Below are 10,088 nucleotides of genomic sequence, written 5' to 3'. Positions count from 1 at the left end.
ATTAAATAATTAAAAAGAAAAAGGAAATTTTCAAAACTACGCCCCGCGTAAGTTATATTACGCCATGCGTAATGAGCCCCGAATCGCGAATGAACATTTCAGGGGGTTGAGGTACGCCCCGCGTACTCTTGAGTTACGCCCCGCGTAACACGGCGACCAGGTATATCTTTTGACCCTTTGACTTCTTCTTTATTCTTTTCCCTCTTCTACTCTCGCGCATACACTGTGACGGCCGAGCTCTCCTCAACATTTTCGATTCTCTCTCGTTTCTTGTTAAATCCACCACACAAATTATGGCTCGAAGGGCGCAAAGAACCAACCCTCCCGAGGATGTGACCGATCATCGCTTTTTACAATTTCCGCAAACGCTGAACGATGCTACCCGGGCGCGTTATGTCACCAACTTGAGCTTGCTTCTCACAAAGGAGATTGATATTGCACCCTCATTTGATTGGGAGTTGGCTACCAGGACTGGACTTACTGCATTGATCCAGGAGTTTTTGCAATATACACACTCGGACGCGAGTGGTGTGGAATTGTTTGTGTGTCAGGGATGGGCGCGTTTGTTCAGGATCCAGGAGCCTGTGTATCGGGAGTTTTTGCTGGAGTTCTACGCTACAGTTTCCTATGATCCTAGGAAGGCACTCGATGACAGGACAGCCTTTGCTTTCAGACTGGGAGGAGTGAGCCGGGAATGCAGTGTGATAGAGCTTGCTACTCGGGTGGGTATTTACACAGCCGACGATACGAGGAGTGTCCACTTCCTGGCATTCCTTGCTGACTGTCTTACGGAACGGCCAGTGGACTATAACGAGAACACCTTTTGGGCCGAGATTACAGGAGGAGTGTATACACCATCTACCGCTCGAGGAGGGATGATTCGGTCCACTACATACCGAATGTTGCACCGGTTGATTTCTATGTCTCTCACGCATCACAAGAATAGTGAGAGAGTGCCTTCGACAGACCTGTATTTCCTATGGGCACTAGTTACTCCAGGGAGGCACCTGAACCTTCCAGTTGCTTTAGCTGCATACTTGGGACGGAGGGCCAGGGGACTTCGGGGAGATAGCCCGATATGCGGAGGGCATTTTATCACACGGTTAGCTCGATCATACCAGTTGATGACACGTGAGATCACGAGATCGATGGTGTTTCATGACATGAGGCCGATGAGTCTTCAGCTATTGGAGTCGATGCGCGTATTAGAGCGGGGTGGTGATGGTGTTTTGAGGGTTCGAGCAGATGATGAGGCAGATGAGGAGGGTGCTGCCGAGCCACAGCCGAGACGGGTCCAGCGGCGTCGACCTGCTCCTCGAGGAGCGCAGCAGGGACCTGAGCGGGAGATTGATATGCGCTATCTGGCTCAGGGCATTGATCGTCTTAGCGAGTATGTTGCACATGTGGACGCGCAACAGCGGTGGTATGGGAATGCGTTGAACGCATTCTTTGCCCATCAGGGGTTTCAGTATTCGGTTCCCTTTCCACCACCGTTCCAGTCACGATTTGATGGGGCCGGTACTTCTGGGACACAGCCACATGATGATGGAGATGACGAGTGATCCTTTTTATTCTTTTTTTTATTTGTTTTTTGTTATTTTTAATTTAGTTTAGTTTTTAGTATTTGGTATGTAATTAAACTTTGATTTAGTTTGATTTAGTTTGTTTTCCATGTTGATGCTCTTTGGTTGTTTAGATTTCTGCAGAATTTTCGCCCTTAGGAAGCTGGCAGTAAGTTCAGCAGCTAGGTCCGACTGTTGCTAGAGAGAGCGGTATGAGAGTTGAAGATTATAGTCGAGACTCACGATTTGTCATAAGTGTGGGGTGCATATTTATTTCATGAGCGATCGTTTTGAAGATTGGCATTATTACGATGTTTTGACTCTTATGATATGGATGAGCAATTCCCATACTATAGAGTTTTATTTCGACGCGAGGAAGAAGTATCGTCCCGGCTGCCACGACATGGTTGACACTTTCCTATGTTATGGGGGATTTTTCATCGCGAGTAGAGGATGTCATTCTTGACGAGACGACGTGGTCGACACTTTCCCACGTCATGGTTACTATACTTTGCATTTATTTGCAATATTTTGCACCACATTTTTGAAGATGGCGGTCTTGATTTTATTTTTCGGCAAATTCAGAGGCAGCAGTTCCAGTTTTCAGTCTTTCGGCAAAATTTGAAGCAACTTGTAGCAGCCCCATTCGATCTCGCCACAACTACCCAGGGGAGTCTGTTCCTTTTTCTCCCTTTTTATGTTCTTAATTCGTTTTAGCATACAATGAGGGCATTGTATGAAATAAGTGTGGGGTAGGGGATCGGTAAAAGTAAATTAAAATTAAGAAAAAAAAAATGAAATTGCTAGAATTTAGGAAATTTAAAAATTTTAAAACTTGAAATAATAGTTTAAAAAATCTAGTGATAATTTAAATTCTGCTAATATTGTATGAAATGATCCGATAAGAACTCAAATGTTTAGTTGAGCCAATATACGTTATAGTGCATTTGTGGCCTCCCTTATTTTAGTGAAATCATGGAACAAAAACACAACCCCGCTCGGTCTGAGGGATGCAATAGGTTTAGCAGCCTAAACCTGAAATGTATCCAGGAAAATTATTATCATTAACCAATAAAGGTTGAGGTTGAGCGCCTCTGCTTAAGCATGTAGGGTTTTGAGTGGAAAAAAAGTGAGTTACATGAAAAAAAAAAAAAAGAGAGAGAGAATTACGAAATAAGTTATAAGAAGTTTGGAGCAAATAAAGTGAAGATCAAAAGATCAAAATTCTGAAGAAATTCAAAAAGTTGAAGATACCAGAAATCAATTCAAATAAGGTGTTGAATTCAAAGAAATCAAAGATCAAAATGCTAAAGAAATGAAGAATTCAAATAAAGCTCCATAGTGGTATCGGAAAGTTGTAATTTTCTAGAATATGTATGCTTAGGTTGCTCAACTAAAAATACCTTGAGGTTAGGAGGTTTTCTGCGGATGGATTCGGAGGGTTGCATAAAATGAGCATTGTTCGGAAAAAGTGGGCGAGTGTTTATGAAGATTGTGAGTATTTAAAATATGGGGGGGTACTTTAGGAAAATATTAGACACAAATGTACGCGTTGAGGTCTTGGCATAATGGCTGAGTTTTAAATGGATTGTTTAGTGCGATATTGGTAAAATAAAAGCAAATTTGCTTGGGGGCAAGCAAAGGCTAAGTGTGGGGTATTTTGATATGTGTATTTTCATATATATTTTTATACACTTTATCTTAATATTTTGGCCTTATTTATTCTATTTTAGAACTAAAAAGTACTCATAATGCTTTGAATTATGTTTTGCAGCTATTCGTTGCCGATGAACCACAAAAGAAAAAACTAAAGCGGAAGCCGGACTTAGAAGCTAAAAGAAATCAAAGTTGCTGAAAAAGTGAGTACGCCCCGCGTAAGGAAATAGTACGCGCCGCGTACACCTTTGCACCGGATAAACTTGATCGCGTGATTATCTTGAGTACGCGCTGCGTAATCCTAAGTACGCCCAGCGTACTTAGGTCGGCCACAAAGATTATAAATATCGATTTATAGCTAACCAGAGAGGGGGATTCGACTTCTAACCTAATTTAGTCGATAATTAACTTCTGTTAAGCCGTTTTGAGGGTCTAGAAGGCGGCCGGAAGGCCGTTAAGCTAACGGAAGCGGAAATCGGAAGGATTGGAGAGCGGATACATGTTGATTATCATATGGTTTGCTGACGTGACCATGTTTAGCATTCTATTGTGGTACTTTTCTGTATTTAGTTTCTGATTTAGGTGTAAAAACCTTTTACTTTGTGTTTATGATTGAATGAAGCTTTGATTATTAGACTAATTGCTATATTAAATAGTTTATTTGTGTTTAATTTATCTTGCCAAGCTTGTTAAAAGATCCTCATGTGTTAATGATTATTTTCTGTTAGTTGTTAAGTGAATTGAGTTGCTTGAACATCTGCTTGGTTTGCTTGTCTCTTATGATTTTTGATGACCATCGAGATTATAAGACTAGAAATAACGAATGTGAAACTAGGATTAATTTGAGAATAAGTAAGTTAATGTGTGAGCATTGTTTGATGACCATCAACAAGAGGTTGATTAAATGTCTACATTGATTAACTATATTTACAAGTCTTGCTTGATACGAACTAAACACTAGGAAGCATGTTAGTTTAATCAACTGATCACTGTTTGAATTGACTTGTTTGCTAAAGGATTAGTTATAGTGAACGCGAATCTAATCATTTTAGGAATCGGTGAACATTGAATAAATGAATTTGTGTATGCAATTGTCTATGTTTTAAGGTGTAATTTATCTAAACCCAAGTACCTGAAGAAATGTGCTTTCCTGTTAGTTTATCGAGAGTTGTTAATTGATTTATTAAACCATTTTATTATTTTCGTGTAACCTGTAACCTATAATCAAATATATTAAATTAATCCACCGTTCCCTGTGATCGACACCCGACTTACCTAAGCTATACTGTAATCTGACTAGGTACACTGCCTATAAGTGCATAGATAGTCTAAGTTTGTTAGGTTATAAATATTAAAATTAGTGGGTACTTTTGTGCACATCAAGTTTTTGGCGCCGTTGGTCGGAATGCCCCCCAGAGAGTTGTTAATTGATTTATTAAACCATTTTATTATTTTCGTGTAACCTGTAACCTATAATCAAATATATTAAATTAATCCACCGTTCCCTGTGATCGACACCCGACTTACCTAAGCTATACTGTAATCTGACTAGGTACACTGCCTATAAGTGCATAGATAGTCTAAGTTTGTTAGGTTATAAATATTAAAATTAGTGGGTACTTTTGTGCACATCAAATAGGACTAAGGATCTAGGAGTGATGCCTTATGTGCCTGCTTTATGTGCTTCAGTGTGTGAAAAGTTGCATGCTAGAATTGAGTAGACAGCAGTGGGATGGCCTGTTTAGGTTATGCCTGATAGTGCGAGTTTAGCATTGTATGCTAGTTCAGTTTCTCTCTACGAGGATAGAGTTGCTTGAGATTGTTTTCTTTATGTCCAAATGTTGTTTGCTTTGTGCTGTGTGGGCTTTGAAGTGATGGGAGTTAGCTGTTAGGTGAATACGTTAAAGTCACATGTGATCAGGGTTGAATAATCTCAAAGTGGTGCATTTGACCCTATTGCGTAACTCTTGTTGAATCCTAAGCATTGTAGGGATGAGTCCCTTACTCGAAGGATTATCCGAGCCTCGTCACATGTGATTGTATTCAGGTAATAGCTAATTGGCATCACCAAGAGGCCTTCAGCAGCTGAGGACTGGGTTGGGTGGAGTCAGAGGTTTCCTAGGGTAAGCCTAGGATAGGAGTAGCAGAGATCAGTGGTAATGAAAGGGACCTGGTGGAGTCAAGGCAGTCTTTGGAGAGGTACGGATAGATGTGGAAGGTAGTATGGGCCCGTACTACTGAAAGCAGAGGATCCGTACCCGAATTGAGGAATGCCAAGATAAGACCAGGGAACTTGTAGTAAGTGTGATCCCTCCAGAGGTATCAGTATCGCTAACAGTTGTCATTTATTTTGTATTTCAGAATGGTGGTACTACGTTCGAGGCCAGCAGTTGGCAGTACAGGAGAGGGATCAGGTTCGGGATCAGGTTCCGAGCCAGTAGATGAGGGGCTACGCGAGTTCATCGCGTCTGAGATCACCAGAGGCATCCTTGAGTCGACCCCCATCATCTTCGGGTCGATCAAGGAAGGGATATTGGAGTTGATGGAGGATCGCCTTCGGGCATTCAGGAGCGACATGGCATCTGGCCAGTCGGGATCTCGCACACTGTCCTTCAAGGACTTTCGGGGCAGTGGTGCGCCGGATTTTCACGGGGCGAAGGACCCCATAGCTGCCAGATGATGGATTGCCGACATTGAGTCTGCACAGATGATTAGCTTCTGCCCTGAGGGGTCGAAGGTGAGGTTCGCAGCAGGGTGTTTACGAGATCGAGATAGGGATTGGTAGGAGTCCGTAGGGGACTCATTGGGAGCCTCGGATGTCGAGGCTATGACTTGGTCGGACTTTGCGACCAGGTTCAGGGTGGAGTTCGCGCCAGCTGTCGAGCTTCAACAGCTGGCCAAAGAGTTCTTGGATATGAGGCAGACGAAAGAGACTGTGGCGGAGATCACCGCCAAGTTCCAGGAGAGGGCATTGTTGGTTCCCCGGTATGCGGGTGATGAGGATATGAGGAGGACCCGTTATCATGACATGCTATGGGCTGACATCCGGGAGCATGTTAGCTTTTCAGCTTTCCCTACCCTGGAATCCATGATCACCAGGGCGAGGGAAAGGGAGATTGATTTAGAGCACTTTCGGAAGAGGAAGGCAGAGGCGGGGCAGGTGGTTGGGGCTTCGGGGAAGAAGCCCACAGGATCAGATGGGAGGCCGAAAGGCCAAGGAGGGCTGGGCCGCTGCGGGAAATGCGACAGGACGCATGAGGGAGCATGTAGGATGGGATCAGCAGGCTGTTACAAGTGCAGTAAGGCAGGGCACTTTAGCAGGGATTGTACTACTCCTGTCTCGGTTATTCAGACATCTGAGTTGCTGTGTTTCCACTACAACCAGAGGGGCCACAAGAAGGCCAATTGCCCCCAGTTGACAGCATCAGTGCCGGCTAAGGCGCCAGCCCCAGCTACCCTACGGATTACGGATGGCCGACAGGTCAAGGCAGAGGCTCCAGTGGTGAGGAGCCGGGCGTTTCAGCTGATGGCAGAGGAGGCACGCGCCGCACCCGATGTGGTGACGGGTATGATTTTTTCCCTCTACTTTATTTTTATGATGTTATGATATTGATATGTGCTCTGTGTATATGCATTAGGATCGTTCCATGTGAACGGTATTCCTGTCCAGGTGTTGTTCGACTCGGGTGCCACCCGATCATTTGTTTCCCTTGCGCTTAGCAAGAGGTTTACTGAGTCTTCGGGCATGTTGGATTGCCCTTTAGAGGTAGAGATTGTCGATGATCGATCGGTGCGAGCGTCATCAGTATTTAGGGACTGTGTCCTGAGGCTTTTCAAGGAGCGCTATTTGGTGGATTTAGTTCCCATCCCGTTGTGGGGGAACAAGGTAATTATAGGCATGGATTGGTTGAGCCCTAATGGTGCGGTGATAGATTGCACACAACAACTAGTGCGGATCAGGACCCCGAGTGGGGGAGAGTTGGTGATCCACGGCGAGAGGCCACAACGTGGACCTATAGTATGTTCAGCAGCGAGAGCTAGGCGCTACCTTCAGCAGGGATGCGCGGGGTATGTCGCGTATGTTATAGATACCCGGGAGACGGGTAAGGCGACAGTGAGCGAGGTTCCAATAGTGCGAGACTACGCTAATGTGTTCCCGGAGGAGCTTCCTGGAATACCTCCGGAGCGTCATGTGGAGTTCAGGATCGATCTAGTTCCCGATGCGGCTCCAATAGCCAAGGCACCCTATCGGTTGGCTCCTCCCGAGATGCAGGAGTTGTCTACGCAGCTGCAGGAGCTAATAGACAAGGGGTTTATTCGACCGAGCAGTTCAACCTGGGGAGCCTCGATCCTGTTTGTAAAGAAGAAGGACGGGTCGCACCGGATGTGTATAGATTATCGGGAGCTGAATAAGGTAACGGTGAAAAACCATTACCCACTCTCGAGGATTGATGACCTCTTTGATCAGTTGCAGGGAGCATCTTGGTTCTCCAAGATCGATTTGCGTTCCGGTTATCACCAGATGAGGGTCAGGGAGGAGGATGTACAGAAGACCGCGTTTCGGACGCGTTATGGCCATTATGAGTTCGTGGTGATGCCGTTTGGGCTTACCAATGCTCCTGCCGCGTTCATGGACCTCATGAACCGCGTGTGCAGGCCGATGCTGGATTGGTCTGTGATAGTTTTCATCGATGACATCTTGGTTTATTCCAAGACGCAGGAGGAGCATGAGGAGCATCTGAGAGAGGTTTTGGAGACCTTGAGAAGGGAGAGCTTGTACGCCAAGTTCTCCAAGTGTGAGTTTTGGTTGCGCGAGGTGCAGTTTCTTGGGCACCTCGTCAACCAGGACGGGATTTCAGTAGACCCGGCCAAGGTGGAGGCCGTGATGAGATGGGAGGTTCCGAAGTCTCCATCCGAGATTCGGAGTTTCCTAGGGTTGGCAAGTTACTATCGGAGATTCATTCAGGATTTCTCCAAGATAGTCGTACCCCTGACGCGGTTGACTAGGAAAGTCGTGGTCTTTTGATGGGGGCCTGAGCAACAGGCAGCGTTCGAGACTCTGAGGCAGAGATTGTGCGAGGCGCCGATCTTAGCCCTGCTCAAGGGCATGGAGGATTTTGTGGTATATTGCGATGCGTCGATCTCAGGCTTAGGCGCAGTGTTGATGTAGAGGGGGCATGTCATCGAGGCAGCTGATGCCTCACGAGGCGAACTACCCGACGCATGATTTAGAGTTGGGGGCGGTGGTTTTCGCCCTCAAGATTTGGCGGCATTACCTCTACGGGGTTCGATGTACCATTTACACGAACCACAAGAGCTTGTGGTACCTCATGGATAAGCCGAATCTGAACATGAGGCAGCGTTGGTGGTTGGACGTGGTGAAGGATTATGATTGCGAGATCCTTTACCACCCAGGGAAGGCCAATGTGGTGGCCGATGTGCTTAGCCTCAAGGCGGCGCCGATCAGGGATATTTGCATGAGGATGACTGTGGTGACTCGCCTGTTGGAGCAGATTCGGGAGGCTCAACAGGAGGCTATGAAGGAGGAACATCGGAAGAGTGAGCGAATAGTGGGTCAAGTCACCTCCTTCGATTATGATAGGTGGGGGTTATTGACACTACACCGTAGGGTGTGGGTGCCGTATCATGGAGGCGTGCGCCAGATCTTAATGGAGGAAGCGCACAAATCCCGATTCTCTATTCATCCAGGGGCGACGAAGATGTATAGGGATCTTCGCCTAGACTATTGGTTCCCTGCATGAAGCAGGATGTGGCGTGGTACGTCGAGCGGTGTTTGACCTGCAGGAAGGTCAAGGCCGAGCATGAGAGACCGCACGGCAAGATGCAGCCGTTGGATATCCCGTTGTGGAAATGGAAGGATATTACGATGGATTTTATCATAAAGCTTCCCCGGATGGCGCGAGGAGTAGATTCGATTTGGGTCATCGTGGATCGATTGACCAAGAGCGCCCATTTTATTCCGATTCAGGAAAGCATCTCGGCCGAAAAGTTGGCCGATATTTACATCAGGGAGATAGTGGCGCGGCACGGGGTGCCAGTGTCAGTGATATCGGATCGAGATGTGCAGTTCACTTCCAGGTTTTGGAAGAAGTTTCATGATGAGTTGGGCACTCGTCTGCACTTTAGCACCGCCTTTCACCCGCAGACGGATGGTCAGAGTGAGCGGACCATCCAGACCTTGGAAGATATGTTGCGGGCATGCGTTCTAGACTTCGGTGGTAGCTGGGATACCTATCTTCCCTTGGCTGAGTTCTCGTACAACAGCAACTACCACGCGAGTATTGACCGTCCTCCATTCGAGATGTTGTATGGTCGGAGGTGCAGGACCCCGATATGTTGGGGTGAGGTTGGCCAGAGGGTCATGGGGAGCACCGAGGTGGTGCTCAAAACGACCGAGAAAATCCAGCAGGTTCGGAGCAGGCTTCAGACTGCGCAGAGTCGACAGAAAAGTTATGCCGACAAGCGTCGATCAGACCTGGAGTTCCAGGTCGGGCATATGGTTCTCCTGAAAGTGTCGCCTTGGAAATGTGTCATTTGATTCAGGAAGCGAGGCAAGTTGGGTCCGAGATACATTGGTCCATTCAGGGTTGTAGCCCGGGTGGGCAAGGTGGCATATAGGCTGGATCTGCCAGCCGAGCTCAGCCAGATCCACAGCACCTTCCATGTCTCCCAGCTGCGGAAGTGTCTCGTGGATGATTCAGCGGTGGTGCCGTTAGAGGATATACAGGTTGATGACAGCCTGAATTACATTGAGCGCCCAGTCGCAATCCTCGACCGGAAGTCGAAGGATCTAAGGAACAAGAGGGTGGAGTTAGTGAAGGTGCAGTGGCAGCACCGAAAGGGGTCCGA

Source organism: Lactuca serriola, chromosome 5 (assembly GCF_051521515.1).
Source record: "Lactuca serriola cultivar US96UC23 chromosome 5, Lser_US96UC23_V15, whole genome shotgun sequence".
NCBI lineage: Eukaryota > Viridiplantae > Streptophyta > Magnoliopsida > Asterales > Asteraceae > Lactuca > Lactuca serriola.
Note: the sequence above shows the minus strand (reverse complement) of the source record.